Source organism: Serinus canaria, chromosome Z (assembly GCF_022539315.1).
Source record: "Serinus canaria isolate serCan28SL12 chromosome Z, serCan2020, whole genome shotgun sequence".
NCBI lineage: Eukaryota > Metazoa > Chordata > Aves > Passeriformes > Fringillidae > Serinus > Serinus canaria.
Window position 1 is genome coordinate 49,903,246 of NC_066343.1, and position 17,760 is coordinate 49,921,005.

At 44.8% G+C, this 17,760-nt stretch overlaps 1 protein-coding gene across 2 annotated transcripts in view; it reads right to left on the reverse strand.

Annotated features, from left to right (window-relative positions):
• Positions 1 to 9,680, reverse strand: part of KANK1 (KN motif and ankyrin repeat domains 1) — a 129,042-nt gene extending 119,362 nt beyond the window's left edge. The window contains exon 1 of one of the 2 annotated variants that reach the window (XM_050986763.1): positions 9,536 to 9,680. The gene's annotated coding sequence lies outside the window, so the exon portion shown is untranslated. The remainder of the gene's footprint in view (positions 1 to 9,535) is intronic. The other variant, XM_050986764.1, reaches the window with a different exon arrangement.
• Positions 9,681 to 17,760: the final 8,080 nt, after the last annotated feature.

Consider the following 17,760-nt stretch of genomic DNA (forward strand, 5'->3'; position numbering starts at 1 on the left):
CCCTCATCCCACTGCGTGCACGCAGAGCTCGGGAATGTGAGCAATGCGGACTGGGGGCCAGGGGGCTTTGCTGCTCGGGAGAGAGGGATGGGAGGGGCTACCAGGGCAACAACACAAGGAGAGCAAGAGGCAGCTGGGGCTGCTGAGGAGTTGTAGGGCTCCTTTTAAGGGGGGGGAGGTCTGTGGAGGGGTCAAAAGGCTCAACTGCAGGCTGCGAACCAACAAAGGTCCCTTCCTGTCCCAGTCACCCTCTGCTTGTGGAAACAAAACTACAAATGTAGCTTTGCAATAAAACTGTCATTAATCTCTACCACCTAAAACAAACTGCAGGCCAGTCTGTTTTTTTTGTGGGCATGAAAATTCACCAGCATTATGACTAATAAATCCATGCACCTAACACTTCCTCAGCCAGAGATTCAGCTGTACATGCACAAGCCTTCTCTGCCCCAGGCTAACAAAAGATGGAATTGCTACAGGTAACAGCCCTGAAACCCTCTCAAGTCTGCTTCAGCCAAAACCAACAACCCCTTACAATGCGAACAATGTTCTGTCAACTGCTTACTTATAAAATTCTTGAAGAACTCCATTTTATTTCGACCACATCTTCTTGATCCCCAGTCCAGCCACTAAGTGTCTGAGCACTGCCTGTCTGGCTGGAGCAGCAGCCTCCCAGGAGGTGCAGCTCCCACCGCCGGGTCTGGGCACAGCGAGCCCAACTGCATCTCCTTAGCACGCCTACTGCACAACTCGTGACAGTCATGATGCGTGCACAGATACAAAGAGGGGTTTGTTTTCCTTACATTTCCTCAGTCAGAAGGCTCCGGCAGCCACGACTATTTTCGTTTATGTGATCCTGCAGCATTGCTTAAAAACACGACAGTGGGCACAAGCAGAAGTAGTGATGGATGAGAAACTGCAGGAAAAACACAAAGGAGACAAAGACTCGGTGCTAAATTACAGATGGGATCAGGACCAAGGCAACTTCCACTACACACATCAGAACCCTTGTCAACTCAAAAAAACCCCATGCATGAAGCAGCCCCTAACACCACAAGAGCAAAGTAAGAAGCATACATCAAGTTTGTCAGCCCAGTAAAACGATGCTGACAAGACACACAAACTGCAGCTAATCATGCTTACAATAATTTCCAGCACCTCTTTGTTTCAGAGAGATAATCACTTGCAAGACCAAGGTGAAATATCTCCTCTCCTCCAGCAATGTTACTGACTTGCCATGCACAGAAAGCTTCCTGAGAAGGCTGCTGGCAAAGTGTAAGTTGAGAAAATGGTCAGGGATGCCACAGTTAGACTAGCATTCATCTGATGAAAGAAAACCCTTCAAGAGCTTATCATGAGGAAAAAAACAAGAAAGCAGCAACTTAAAGTTTAAGAACAAGTTCAGCCCCACATATCAGGAAGGAATGGAACTTAAGCTAAAAAAAAATCTCTTCCTGTACTGCATTTTCTGAGTCTTAAGATTAGTCTGGGAAAAAGACTATTGTTTTAAAAGTGAACTTATTAATTGAAAAATGTGAAGTGTGGTTTTTACAAAAGTACCATAAGGCAGCTTAATTTTAATCGTGTTCCTGTAAATCCAAACTGAACACCTAAAAAGAGCCAAATGACTTTCAATGCCTTAAAAAGTGGAAAAAAACCCACCAAAACCTGTCTCCCCTACTCAGGAACTCTAGCATTTTACAGTTTGGTTTGGATTTCCCCCCCCCCCTTTTTTGGTTTATTTGTGCAAGACTATGTATTATGAACAGAGTTTAGAGCAACTTCAAAACTTACATTTCTATTAAGCTAATTATGAAGCAGCTTCAAAACTGACTAGTGACAACTGCTTCTTATTCAGAAAGCCTGAATGTTCTGTTGCAAGCAATTTGCTGTTGCTAGACTCTACAAGGCAAAGTGCTACTGCCAGACAGCTGAAAAATACAGAGCAGCAAGAGAAGGACTCTTAAAAAATCACAGGAGGCTATAGAAATTCTGCTTCAATATAGCTGTAAAGTCCCACCTTGGTCAAGTTCCATGACATTCCATAACATCCAGATCAAGTTTTGACAACTGTCCTCTGCTTTGTTTGGATTTCTCCAGCTATTCTGCACCACTCTTTTACTTCTGCTCTCTTGTGCACTTAGAACACACAGGACAAAAAAGCTAAGCCTGGCCTGCCAAATTACTTCTGCTTCCTGTCCCTGTTTGCCCCAGAAACCCAATTACAAAGTTAACTCATGCTAATGGAGCCTGAAGGGACGCGCACTCACACTCAGCTACATGGCAGGTCGCAATGAATGAAGAGCCTGATTTTCACCCTGGTTTGGTATCTGAAATGTAAACAATGCGCACTGAAGTTATCTATTGCAGAACGGCAGGTACATCCGGGTGTATCTGTGGCTAATCGGAGTGAAAAGTCAGATTCCAACACATGAGTCATTACCCAGTAAAGCACGCTCCTTAAAAACAAAACAAACAAACCAACCCCCCACAGTGGGATTCACCCCTGATAGAAACACCAGTTTCTACTCTGAAGAAACAATCAGAGAAACGATACATCTCTTAGCAGGTATTTTGCTGCGTCTATTGAGGTAGATACACCCTGGGGGGGAAAAAAAAGGCAAAGCTCTGCTGTACTGCAGCCCTCTGAAAACTGAACGGCAGCGGGAAGTAGAATATATATCTTAATGTATCAGTCTACTAACACTGCAAAGGAACACTGATGATTTTGAACAACCTGTCTACTAACAGGTGGGTTAGTAACAAAGCGCTGGTCAGAAAATACCAACAACCCTTAAATGCATTTGCCAAGCTGCGAAACTGAGAAGACCTATCAACTCTTTCGTTCTGATTTCTTTTCTGTTAGAAGTCTGGAAATTGGGAGAAAAATGAAGCAATATTGCAGAATTTAATAAGTATGCATGAGTCAAGTGCCCCTGCTTTTGTCTCGCGATCAGTATCTTGACTGTCCTTTGTTACTTTTCATACTCTAATTTTATAAACACTCAGAAGTGTCTACATAAATAGAGAGAAAGGTTCCCTACTCTGAATCTAAACATTACCTTTCCCAGTCACCACACTTCGCAAATTCCATCTGGAGAAATACCGAAGAGCCACATAAAACACTCATGTATGTATCTTTCTTTCCCTATCCCAACTAAATTAGTTTTGTATAACTCTCAGAGATCCTCTGCATATGCTGCGACAGAGATGAAAAGAGCATCATTCACAGAGATTTCACTATTATCCGAGGTCCCTGGGGGCTTTTTGACACAGCTGTTCCAAAACAGCTCAAGAATGAGCACCATCCTTTTCTCATTTAGCAGCTCACAAAGTGAATGAAAACACTGCGATGGAAGCCCCACCATGCACAGCCATGTTTATGCACCTAAACAAACACATTCAACCTCTGACACGGTCTCACTTCAGGGAAGACTTCCAGCCATTAACTGGGAAAACAGTTGTGGCTAAAAAAAAAAAAAAAAAAAAATCTGATTAGCTCGGGGGGGATAATTAGCTTAGTTTTAAATAGATAATTAGTTTAGTTTTAAACTAAACTCAACTTGTTAGTCTTTGAGACTAGCAGGTTGCAGGCTGATGAGTAGAAAATGCAAGGCGAGGGGCTCTCCCAGTCCCACCCACAAAACAGAGCTTTGATGATCAGTGCTCCCGATCCTCATCTACCAAAAAGGTTCTAATGGACCAAATCCACGTCACATGGATTTCCAACTCACAGGCTCGGGAGGCAATCACAGTACCATGATTTCATGCCTGTTAATTTCTGACACATCCCTGTACTACCGCTGAGGCTTCCCACCCTCTCATGCTATGTTGGCACAGCCGGTTGGACACTGTGCACACATCAAATAGCCGGGGGTGAGGGGAGGGAGGGAGGGAGGTATTCCAGCACATCTGTTTCCAGCCAGATCAGTGTTCCAATCGGGTCTGTCCCACAGCCACATTAGTATTAGCACCAACAGAAAGAAGGTGGCAGCAAAAGTGCAAGAGAAGAGCTCTGCTTTCAGCCAGGCACAGGTTTTCTGCCTACCTGCAGCCCCTGTAAAGCCCCTGTGGCACAGGCAGAGTCAACAGGAAAGAGCCAGGAGGTGTGGGGACTGGCACGGGCGCTGAATAAAACACAAACATTTCTGGCGCCACTCAGCAATTCGTGGTGCAAAATCATCTGAGCCAATCTGGGCAGCATCCTCCCCCTTAACAATGACACTGCAGAATTGGGAAGAGATCAGAAATACTTGTAAATCATGAAAGAGACTTCAAAAAGACAGTTCAATCTTTAACAGACCAAACTACATTATTTGGCAGGGGCTGGTGGATTATGTAAAATAATAGATGGCGCATAAAAGCTAAATCTTATGTCAAGAAGTGTTGATCAAGCCACACAATTAGGAGGCTGAAATGTGTGGACACATGCTACAGAACTCATTGTCAGTGCACAGCAGCCATAAAGGCTAGCAGTTTGGTGAGACCAGGAGAAGAACTGATCATTTGTGTGGGTAACAGCCCTGTCTGGAAGCTAAACTTGAGAATACTACCTGAAATAGTAAAAAAGTAGGGAAAAAAAGTCCAAGGACTTAGAGTTTAAAAGTCAATGTTAACTAATTACAGACTCGTACACAACATACAGGATTGATTGGACCTCATCAGTCTTAGATGTATGGGTACCTCACATTGGATGAAAACCTCTGGTACAGAACCTCTCAACCCAAAGCAGCCTTACTCAGGCTAGTGCCTTGTCCAATAACCAGCACCTTGACTGTTTGCATCTTCTTGGAAACCTCAGCAGCAGCAAAACCCACGCCTGCCAGGGCATTACTGCTTCATGTGAATGTACTGGACTCTTTGGGCCCAGAAGAACAGGAAGAAAAAGCAAGGTCCTTGGGATGAGGAAAGGGTACTTACATAATGAAGAATTCAACAGTAAATCCTTCTGGATTTCCACAACCAGCAGCTTAGGGCATCTACAGGCTGGAACTTCAGATGATGAAGAAACAGACCTAATACTTCACCAGGCCAGTGCAGACCACCAATCCATCTCCTAAGTGTGTCGGCACAAACATTTGTCCAAGAAATCCACTGATGTGCTCCCACTGCCCTTCTGGACACCAACCACCCCCAAACACCACAAAAATCTGCTGTAGCTCATGGCATACACAGCTGCAGAGAAGATGGAAAAGCAGACATATTATGCATGTAGGAGACTTCTCTCACTGACACTACTTTGTCTTGAGCTCTGTGTGTCACACAGCAACATCCCAGTGCTCCAGGACGGCACAGACATCTCTGTCTGCATGAGGGATGGGACACAGGCACTATCCCTGAGCCCCAAAGCAGGCTCCTCCCACCATCCCCTTCACCAGAACATTTTCTGGAGATGCCCTGTTTTGGGGAAAGGTAGTCACAACCTCCAACCCGTCAGGGCAGGTATCTGGGTCTACTTTTGGCTCCTGTGTGCAACAGGGAGCCCATACATCAGAAAAGTATGTGAACAGCAGCGTGGCTTTTGAAAAGACCAGACTCAGTTTGACAATGCTTATCCACAATTAAGTTCCAACTAATCTTGTCCGACTCCTCTGTCTTCAGTCTACTCACATCTCTAAAGAATTAAAGGGACATTGAAAACATGCATTCATGACTCATGCTTAATTGCCAGCTATCCTTCCTCAGTACAGCTCTAATTAGAAATCAGAAACACATTTTTGAGCTCAGAAAAACACAAAAAATTGGCACTAAGTGACAAGGGAAACCTGTGGGAGTGTTTTAAGTCCAACAGGATGTCAGCTCCTAAGTTACGCTTTAGCCAGACTAGTCATTGGGCTTAATACAGGGTTAAGAGCCTAGAGTCTGTGGCAGCTCAGAAGAGAGATCAGATGCTCTTGCCACCCCTCCTGAATGACAGATTTTTTTTTCATTACTATCAAAGCTCAGAAAGCATTTCCCATGTTCACTATATTACAAGCTATTCCTTTTTTCCTCATCATGGACATTTACACCATTAATGGTGAAAAAGTGACTATCACCACATACATCTTTCTGCTTTCTGGAGTTTGCCAGGGAGCCTCTGGTGAAGTACAAATATAAACATGGCCTGAATCACTTTTCAGATTTAACCACAAGTCTCAACACTACTGTCATGACTGTCATGACAGATACAGTTTCCCAAAGTCTAATACATGGGCAGAATTCAGAATTAGAGAACACACTAGATAGACCTTACAAGTACAATTCACAATACAACACTGCTAGGAAAATATATAAACTGGGGAAAAAAAAAATCAATTATGCCAATTGTTAATTCCTGACATGTATTTACTTCTCTTCAGGTACCAGTCTTTTGATAGCTGGGAACAGTCACATAATTTGCATGTTATTTCCCCTCAATGTATAGCCTCTGTAATGGAAGCAAGAGACAACTGTGGAGTGTCAGAGTTGACAAGCCTAAGTAGTTTCCCTTGAGATCCCTAAATGCCTTTTTACAGCGCTGCCAATTATTCAACCATGCAAGCAGATACTATTAAGATACTTAAAATGAATCATTTTCCACTAGACACAAACACATTATAAACCTCACCATAAATCTCAATCTCTAGTCAAGATGAGCTTATTTAATAATGTTCATAAATATTTTATTTCATAAAGTCTTGTGAATGATGGTTCTATACAAAAGGTTTATAAAAATACAATGTTATTTTTAGATATTTTTATCTAGTTTAAACAAAAGACTTCTCAAATAGATTCTGTAAAAAGTTACAGCTGGCATTTCAAGTCATCTGCATCTTTAAGAAGTTAGGTGGCATCATAATTTTTTGGAAGTAGTTCATTGCTACTTCTTGTTGAAATTCCACGTGAACTCCTCCTCGTCATCACAACATGAAAAGCTAGTCATCAGCTTAACACATGTCATCTTGACACAACCCACAAAGATTTTAGATAAAATTCATACTTGTGCACATACATACACACAAGCTTTCAAGCCACTTTCCAAGTATTATGCTTCTTCCCTTTCTAAGGTGCAGAGGAGAATTTGGATGGATAAACAGCACAAGCAATGATGCCTGAAACACCTCCTTTGTCCCATTAGTCAATTCCATTAGCTAAATGACTACGGAAAAAGCCCTTCATCTCCATGACCTACCACTTCAACAGGTGCTGACACCACAAGAAAATCTGCAACTCTCCTCAGTTAACAACTAATGTTTTAGCAACTAAAAGCACAGATCAGATGCCCATTCCCGACAGCTCTTCACAGTAGCTCTGCATCATTTGCAAAACTGACTCTTCATTTGGACGTTTTCATTTCACTTTCACCATCTATTATTTAGACATGCAGGGCACTGCAGAAATTGAGACGACAAGCTGAACCAGAAGCTTACAAACCTGGGAAAACTGCTATAGTGAGAAAAGGCAAACAGATACCGAGGGAGAGCTACTGGATCAGCTCATCTCAAAGTGAAGTAATTTGTGCTACAAGAAATACCTCCATAGCAGGTTCTCTCAAGGAGGTGGGATTTTTAAAGATATCCTGAACTGACACCAAAGAGCAGTTCACCTTGTGTTCAATCAAGGCTTTCTCCAGTGCAATTGTGAAGTAAAGCCCTATCTTAAAAGAAAGCAGGTGAGCACAAATTCAAAACTAAGACACTAGGGACTCCTATATGGGCTGGAGTGCTACAGGAGTTGTCACCAAAATACACTTCAGAATATGAATCTCCTTCTAGTTAGATTGCTAGCAACACAAAGGGACAAACCCCACTGTGATGTCAGACAAATGAAACAGAGTCAAATGTAACACCAAATTCCATTAAACACATGGTCAGCAAAGCTACAGATTTTGAGGCACACGAGAGCCTGCATCCACCTATCCTTCAGCCTAAACTGCACTCTGCTGCAACCTGGAGTCGTGCCACCACCCCTGGCACTGGTGTGACCCACACTCAGCACTGTGTGGAATGCAACAAGTTTCCCACCCCACTACCCCACACCAGAGCTGGAGAGGTGCACCAGAGCTGCAACCTCTCTCGCTCAAAACCAACAGAGGAAGAACATAGGCTGTTGCACCATATGACAAGATTTCATCTCCTCTTGAGAAGGTTTTGGGGTGGAATCCTATTTCTAGTCTAGTCACTAACATATGGCAGATGTTCCCAGCCAGAAGAGAGACAGGACTTCAAAGATAGTGCTTGCAGCACGGGTTGAATGCAGCCCTACTCCTGTCAGGCAGTACCACTTCACCCTACTGGCACCCACTCCCTCTGGAAAACTCACTTGGGTCTTGAAGACCCAAGCAGCACGTTTAAGGACTTGAGACACCACCTGAACAAAAATGTAAGGGCTTTCTCTACATATCATGAACACTTTCTGAATAAGTTTGGCCTTTCTAAAATTCACACATTAACCTGATCAGCTTCCTCTGACTTTTCTTATATTCTCCTTCCTTCTCCACAGACACCCACACAACGTTTAGCAAGACCCAGTCACCCTGACAGAAGGGTGACATAAAAGGTAAGACACAGCCAATATGTTTAATCAGCAAATTGTCATGGTATTTTTTATGGCTTGCCAAGATACAAGGTAGCCAACTATGCTACTGATATGCCAGACGGGATTAGCTGCTACTTGAATGTTTGAGAGGTTTGATTTAACAAAAAGCGCACTATACCTGACCTTAATATCGGTACAAGAAAAGTTTAACTCAGCTTGGTCCGATGTGTAACTCGGGGACAAAGCAGTCACAAGAAAGTCACTATCATTACTGAGGCTTGTAATTACGTCTGAATCAGTTTTTACACGTAAATGTGTATCAAGCTCTTGGGTCCCACAACGTTGTTTCAGAAAAAAGTAAGGCTGTTTTCAAACACTTCAGGATGTCTTTAAGAGTTTGTGAGTTGGGTTTTTTTCTTTTTTTGTGAAGAGCATTCGTGAGATTCATGAAGAGCAGCTAAAGTTAAGGCACTTTCATGTACTGAGCATCAAAGCCCAAGACCTTCCCCTTTTCCCATCCCCCTACCCCCAAAAAATCTCTACTCTTTTGAAGTGCCGGCTCACAAGTTAGTGACGGTCCATTTAAACAAAGTGAACACTGCTCTCACTTGTGACCCATTCCACCCCCTCCCCTGCCCAGGTACTTCCCGCCGCACCTGGCAGTGCCTCCTTCGGGGCATGGTCGCGCCTCCGCGGCTCCGAGAGCGGGCGGGATGCGGCGATGCACGGAACACGCGCGTCCGCTCCTCGTTTGGCATAATCAAGCATTTTTACTCAAAACGGGGAGGGAGATCAACAACTCTTCGCGACACGCTCACAGACCGGTCCGCCGGGACCGCCGTCTTCCTACCAGCGGGGCAGCGCCGTGGCTGACCGTCCGCTCCTGGCTGCCGACAGAGCCAGGAGCTCGCCCGGGGCCGGGGGGAGCTGCGCTGCTCCTCCGGACGAGAGCGGCCGCAGCAGCTTCGCCGCCGCTACGCTTGCCCCTCGCCCGAGCGCCCACGTCCAGCCCGTCCCCATCGCATCCCCCGCCGCTCACCTCCGGGCTCCGCGTCCCGGCGAGGAGGTTGGGGGAGGGCTCCAGTCACCCCGCAAAACTTCTGCTCCCGCTCTCCCTGCCTCCCTCCCGCCGCCGCGCTGCGAGTCCGCGGAGCGCTCCGGCCCCGCTTTGTACCCGGCGGCGGCCGCACTGCGGCTGCGCGCTGCCAAAAACCAGCGCGGCGCCACCGGCCGTGCTCTTGCTCCGGGCCCGGGCAGCCGGCTCCCCGCATCCCCAGCCGGCCCCTCTGCATCCCCAGCCGGCTCCCCCCATACCCACCCGGCCCCCGCACATCCCAGCCGGCCCTCCTGCCTCGCCGCGGGACGGGAAGCATCAGGGCGGCCTGGCTGGGTGCACGGCGTGGCGGGGTAGCCCCGGCGGTGCGCTGGGGTGCGAGCGCCGGTGGCAGCGGCAGCAGAGAGGAGTTTTCTCGCCGCCGCTTAAGAGCCTGCCTCGGCGGCTCGCCGGGATGGGGGAGCTCCTCGTCAGGGAGGGTAGGTTACCGTCGGGGCTGCGCCTGGAAAATCTGCCATGTGTGCAGGTTGGAGGGACTGGTTCGAAGCTCAGGAAAGGAGTTTTGGCCCCAGCAGGTCCAATTAATGGGGTCAGATCAGATCCCTGTCCCAGGCTAGTGCACAGTCCTGTGCCGAGTGACTGGAATTCCCCAGTGGACGCTCTCCCGTGAAACGCTTTTTTTCATGTTGGAGCCTCGCAGAATGTGCCCTCCGGCTGCACTGGGTTGGATGGGGTCCTCGGCAGGGCTTTTCAAGAGGAAAATGGGCATCAGCTCCCTCTGCAGTGTTTTGTGAACCTAAGCTCAGAAACAAAGTTTTTAGACTTGTGCCATGATTTTTACTGTTCAGAACAGGCCATCTCTAAAGCCTTTTCAGCTGCGAAAGGATACAGCAGTCCCGGTTTTTGTTTGCCTTGAATTTTTTTCGCTTAAGGGTTTGAATACTCGGAACGGATTGATGAGTGTTTTATTTCACTCCTCCCACCCTTATCTCAAGAGCTATCTCCGTTGCCCCAGGGCGCCCGTGTCTCCAGGAGCAAATGATTCAGAAGCTTTGTGGTGATGCCAGGAAGGTTTCACAGGACTGTCCCTCCCAAATGAAAATCAGAATCCACAGGCCAAGAGTAAGCAAGATGCAGGAGACTCAGCAAAGTCAGGAGTGCACAGAAAGCAATGCCTGGTCTTCTTTTCCAGCTCTGGATGTAGGACCCTGCAAGGTTATTATTGTGATTTACTTCACAGAGCAAAAGGACATAGCTTTGGTGCAACACTCCTTACTTTTTCTGATTTTACCTGTATTTGGTTTTACCTGTATTTTCACCTGTATTTGTGCTGTCAAGTACCAAATACTGGCATCTTCTGATCCCTTCTCTTTTACTTCTTTCTGTGTAATTCCTCTACTTTTCTTCTGCCTTTCCCTGGTTAATCTCCCGAAGCTCTGCATATTCCCAGATTTTATTTTTTTTTAGACATGATTCCTGGAATTTATGAATGGAGACCACCAAAGTTTCTCTCAATGATTATTGATTCCAGAATAGACGAAGGAGGGTATAAAGGAAATTTGAAAATCTCTGGGGTTTGGGGGTTTTTTTCCCTATGGACCACACTCAAGTAATGGAAGACAAAAAATGTTAGGGTTTTATCATTCTATAAAAAGCTAATAGGTCCAGTGACATTTCCATCTAAATAATTTCCAGTATTTCTTCTGAAATCTCTTTAAAGAGAAGCCTTTAAAACCTTTTAGAGATTAAATCACATCTAGTATTTTTCTAAGTAAAGCTGCTATGACATTGATGTAAACCACCTCTCAAACCACAGAGCTTTTATTAAAAAAAAAAAAAAAAGATTTTTGCACATATTAGTTCAAACCCACATATTTTTAGGCCCTGCAGCTCTTTAAGATGCTAATAGTTATTAATCCTGACTGCTAACTTCCCATCCAGAGGCTATTTTTTAATGGCTGAATTACCAATTCTAAAAAAAGGGGTTACTGATGAAAGAACTAATTGAGATAACAGTGAGCACCATTTACCATTTTTTATATTAACAACCAAAAAGAAAGTATATTCAGACTAGCAAACAACTCCTTACCATCAGCCTATTCGTTGGGTCAGGACCATGTTGTACCAGAAACTGTACAAACAGAATGAAAGCACTCAGACTACGGCAGTGTACAGAGCAAGCAGATACGACTCTTTCCACTTCTCCCACTTAATCCTTTCTTTCAAGAGCTGCCAGCTCTTGACAGTTAAAACACATGAAATTAAATAAAGAAGTCAATTGTTGCATTACCCACGTAAGAATGACAAATCTTTCAGCGTGGTCATGCAGTGGATGGGGCTTTTTCCTTTGATGGTGCAATTAAAACTGGCAGGTCTTGGTTCACCCTTCAGCTCCTTGGAGCTTGTCTGGCCCTGCAGAGGACTTGCAGAGTGCACTAACTGGGAGTCTCAGGGATCTGCCAAATGGGGCAGAGGGGTGTACAGGCAAACTCGAAGTGAGGGGAGCCAGTAAGCACCCCCAGTCTGCTCCATCTGCCCTGCACATGCGTGTAGGGAAGGCTTGGAGCGGGGACAGAGGCCCCACTCTGCTGAGCTCCAAAGAGAGAAACTTGTCTCTATCTGAATTAATCCAGCCAGAGCCTCCAGGAGAAAGGGGGATGAAGACATGAATGTGTTGGTACTGTTTTACAGGTGTGAGCCATGAGTAGCAGGTTCCTGCTTCCCAGCTGGGCACTGGCACTGGCTTTGTCACCGTCAGAGATGCTGGTGCAGCTCCCACCTGGGGCTGTGGGAGCGTTTGCCTTGCTCAGCCTAAGCACCAGCAAGAGACACTGGGCTGGGAATATGTGCTTTTGCAGGGCTTTTCTAGCTCCTTAGGCTGTTTTTTATTTGTGATCTGCTCTAACAGGTAGGAAGTCTGGACTATTAAACATTTAGAGAAAAAGTCTCTACCACCCCAAAAAATCCCAAACCCACCTATTTCCTTCAAAAAGCCAGATACCCATTTCTGTGAGCAGGAAATCGTAAGGGACATGTCTAAAAGTAAGTAAAAGTAATACTTTGAAGAGAGATAACTCATTGTAATTTTCCATTATCTGGTCCAATAAATATTGTTGTATGCTTTGACAGAGGTTTCAGATTGCTCACAATACAGATAAACCCTCTGCACACATAGAGCATGTGTTAAAACCAAGAAGGACTTCAGAGAAATCATCCTGCCCTTCTGCAGTGGGTTGAGCAGAGGCTCAGGCAGAGTGAGCACTCATGGATTTCCAGGCTCCATCCTTCTGGATTTTAACACTTCCCATGCCTAAAACCTGTTTTTTGTTGGACATCTCTCACAGCTTACTCTGGAGCCACTGGGTCAGTCGCATCAGCATCCTCTGTGCTGCCAGCTGCTGAGTACAGGTGATCTGAGGGCTGAATTTAGAGGCATCAACCTTGTTTCCATCTGTGGCCCACTTTTGTAGAAGTGTGGAAAGGAGGGGCATCAGACATTTCCTCTGCTGCTGCATTTGGCAGGAATTTTTTGCCTTGCTGCCACCGTAGAGGAGCACGAGAGGCCATAGTTATCTTGGATGAGTTGCCTTAGGTCTTCCTCAAACTGCAGTGTACATCTATGGCTCCACAGCAAGCAGCTCCTCAGCACCCTAACTCATAAATCGCATTTTTTCTCTTCTCCCACATTTCTCTAACCTCAGAAAATAGGATGCTGACAGTTCCACAAGGCTCACAGCTTCAGGGAAGTCCCTTAAGCCACAGCAAACCTCACCCGATTTGTAGCGGTAGTGGAAACAGTCCTAATGTATTAAAAAAACTATCCTATGAAAATTTTGTAAGAATAATAATTCATGATTTTGCCAAACAAAACAAAAATTTGAAATGTTCTTTCTATAGGAAATGGTAATGTTTTCCTGTGCCTTCTTTTGTTCATTCTAGAAATACCACTTACCTGAAAAAAAACCCTGTATTTTATTTTTTATCCAAAAGTAAGATTTGGCATGTAGGGGGTGAAGTTCAGGCACCCACCTAAGAATGACCAGAACTGAGTGACCCTCCCACCCTTGGCTCCCTGCCTTTTTGGTCTGTCAAACAGAGAGGGGCTAAGCAGGGCAGGGCTGTGCTGCTGAGTATCCCCCATCTAAGGCACTTCTGCCTCTCAAGGACACTGTGAAGTGCTGGTTATTGCCAGGCAGCTGCAATGCCAAAGCTGGATAGCAGTCTAAGGAATTAAATTAAATACTGTTTAAAAAAAAAAAAAAGTTTGCTGTTGTGAGTATTCTGCACACCACAGTGAGAGCAAGGGTGATGTGTTTCACTGGTGTGGATGACCCCACACAGCAGGCATGGCAGCAGAGAGGCAAAGCAATCCTCTCCCTGCAAGCTTGTAAAAGCCCAGCTTTTTCTCTCTTTTGCTGTCCTGACTTACTTTTAGGGATGCTGCAGTTTCAGTAGGTGCATGTTTTGTCTCTCTTTTTCTCAGCACTGGCAGTTTCTACACCACTGGCAATTCACACTGCATGTCTGGTTTCTGCAGAGCGCCATCTGCAAAGGAAGCATGTCACAAACACAAAAGAAGGCAGGGTATTTTTTTCCACCCTGGTTCATGGCTCACACCAGTGGGAGCAGGGAAAAAATACCATATGCTTGCCTGAGAGTCCAGAGTTAGATGAAAGAAGGCAGCAGGGCGCCTGATTTTCCATCATGAAGTTTTCAATGTTGGAGGGTATGTGCTGCTGAGGGTATGTGTTTGCCACACATTGTCTTGGATCTCACCATTAGGCCTATGGATATTTGAGGCAGAACAGTGTTCTTGAGTTGTGCATGAATGCACAAGAATGCAACTCCAGAAATCACTTACTAGATGAAATGTAGCCCTTGCCTTTGGAGAAGCAGCGTCAAAATATGCTCCCCAAGGTTTGGGCAATTCTAATATGACAGAGGAAAAAGTTGCCACCAAATTTTATCCCTGAAGTATTTTAAAGAATTCTTGATTCCCCAGAGCTCCCAGACCTTTATTTTTGAACAGGACGAGGAGGCCACTGCAGTTTAGTGTAGTTGTATAATCAGCATAATGAAGTTGTACAACCAAGCTCAATCTCCGCAAAAGGCCTTACTTGGACTTGATGCCTGTCATGGCTCATGTGAGAGATTAATAGAATAATTTCCTTAATGAATATGTGCATACAGCAGCTAGGGTTTTGAACCACATTGGAGAATCACGCTGAAACCTAAAATTATCACTAGAGATCTCTTTGGATGCCTGTGCTGGGAAAGATGAGCATGTCTGCATGACAGCTTGTGAGAGACAGAGTTGGCCTGAATGAGGCTGGATATTCACAACATGCTTGTCTTACATGCCAGGGCAGGAAGAAAATATTTTATAGCACTCCAGAAGCAAATTGGAGACCCATAGTATTAGGCAAAACAACATCTGTAGGGAGAACTCAGGACAGAAAAAACTTCGGCAATTTCTTTCCGGAACAAGAAATTTATAAAATAAACTCCCAAAGTTAGACTCATTGGATGCAATCCTAAATTTATGCATGCTCATGCCAAGGAATAGCAGAAGGAGGAAGCTAATGACCCCGGCATTTGCTTCCTTCACGAGTAGGTCATTGGAGGAGTTTCTCCTTCATTGTGGAGATAGGTAGGATATAGGTAGGTCCTAGTCTCTTCTGCATAGACAAATTTGTTTACTTTGTACAAATGATTATTTGATTAAATCAAATTCATTAGACAACTGTCCTCTTAGAATGGTGTTTCTCAAACTTCATTCTAGTTTCAAGTTCATGAGAGTATTTTAACTTAGAGGCATGGTACTTTTTTTAAAGAAATATGATTAGGATATTGACTGTAAAAATGCAAGAAAAAACTTGATGTACTTGGGCGTTTTGTTGAGAAAGGTGGTGGACCCACATTCTATTCTTCTCACCTGCTGACTGATTTAACAAATAAGGGCCCATCTGATGGTCATTTAATGATGACTCTCAATGCTAAAGGTCTCATCTTGACTAGACATCAGGCTGAAGAAGACAACGGCCTTTTGCTCCTGTTTGGAAGACATCAGCGTGAAGCTGCTTTGCAGAGGCTGGGGACAGCTTATTTATTCTTCAATTGCATGCCATGCTGATTAATCTGTGCTTTATAACACTAGTTGTGGGTGTAGATCCTCTCTCATAACTCAAAAAGATTTTTCATCCTGAAGCATCCAATATTGGCTTTTGCACCAGCAGGGATACAGCATGCCTGGTGTAAAAATACTGTATTTTTGTTTCAGTGAACTCATGACTGTCGCCCTGATTTTGTAAAACTTTGTAAGCCTTCTGATGTTTATATTCTCTCAACAAACTTTCTCACACACAATTCTGTAAATAACCTATGTTTTGCATTCTTTCATGGAGGTGGAGAGAATTGATGGACCCTTGGTCTGTCCAGTGGCATTGGAGAGGTGGCACTGTCACCCTCCAATCCACTGTCACCTTTGGAAAACTATAAATGTTGGAGTCAGAAAATAAAGAGCTCTTTTTTGTTCCCCTCGAGAGCAGCAGTGTCTGTGTCATCATTTCGTGCCATATCGCGACACATGACTAGCAGTGTAAGCCTACAGCCCTCAGATGCACCTACTGCCAACACAAGCTGGTACAGACAGTAAGTACAGATTCATCCATTAAACAAAAAAACATTGCTTTATTTTGGTAGCCAGTGGGTTCATCTGGGGCCTGGTAGTTGTTGCATGGACACAGGTATCCGCTCACTGTGTCAGACCACCTTGGAAGACATGAAGAGTCCCAGTTTTTTGTGTCCCAGCCCTGCTGCATGGTCCCTGTAGTGTGGTCCTGCATCTGTGCCTGTGGAACTGTGAGCCACTCCACCACTTTTGTGGGAACTCCCTTCGACACTGAAGTATCCAACTCAAACCACATACACTACTCACAGTGGTCAGGCAAAGGGATCTTGGGCAGGTGGTGAATTACAGCAGTGTCAGGGAGAGCAAGGATGGGAACTGTCTGAAAGAGAACTGCTGAAGTTAAGGAGGATTAAACAAGCTCCAGTTTTGCAAGCACAAGTACTTTATGTTAAATGCTTTTCCTTACCAGGCTGTGGGAATGATCAGCACTGTCTAGGTAGCCTTTCTAGGAAGAGTTTCTTCACCATGGAAACACTGAGTGTTCTCACAGCAGCTGGTGCTGCAGGGCCAGTGCCCTGGTGGTGGTGCCTGCCTTGTGAGCAGGATCACAGAGCTGCGAAGTCACTGGGGGTACATTTGGGTGCATCCTCCACCAATTAGCAATACAGAAAATTAGCAGTGAACCAAAACTTGTGGAAATAACGGGACATGCTGCAATGCTCTCCGTTTCCTTAAACTATGCTTATCTGTGACTTTATTTCCAAGCTATGTAATTTCCACCCACTACACCCCTTTTGTGCATAGGATGTGGAACCAGTGGTTACTCCTGACACCCATTATTTCTGGAGATGTGCAGGGCTGTGTCACTCCTCCTAAACATCCTGAATCCTCTCCTGAAAGAAGCAACCCCAAGTTTGTTCTGCCTCCTTCAAAGGAGGGATGTGTAAACAGTGTGTCTTTTGTTTGTTGCTTTTGCAGTTTCCCAGATCATGGTGTAAACTAGCAAAATCCAGGAAGTCAGCATTAAAAAAAATTAAAACAAAATGAAACAAAACCAAATCCATGAAATCAACAAACAAACAAAAAACCAAATGAACAAACACAGCCCGCCAAATCCACAGAAGACCCCCTAAAAATAAGGACATTTTTATTAGGAAGAAATAGATTTTTCTCTGTTTTATTTGTTTAAATATTTTGTGATTACTTTTTGCCTGACAGCTGCCATTAGTGCACAACAGTCCTCACTTTAGTGCTGAGTGCCCTACATGGTCTAGAAAGTGAGATGCATTCAGCAATTTACCCTGCCCTTTTAAAGTACTGCTCCCTTTGTTCCCAGCAGTGTTGGTGTTTTGATCTTTTCCTTTCTGATTGCTTATTAATGGATGGATTTCTTTCACTCAGCTGCAGCCTTTGTCCTAGGCTGCAGTGGGCCTTGGAGGCACCAGGGTTTCCCTACAACCTGAGCTGAGCAATCCTTTTTACACACCCTACATGCTCTTTAATCTGCCACTGATTACAAGAATTTTGCTCTTCCTAATACATCAATGATTGAAGCCTCTTACATAAACCAACTTTGAAA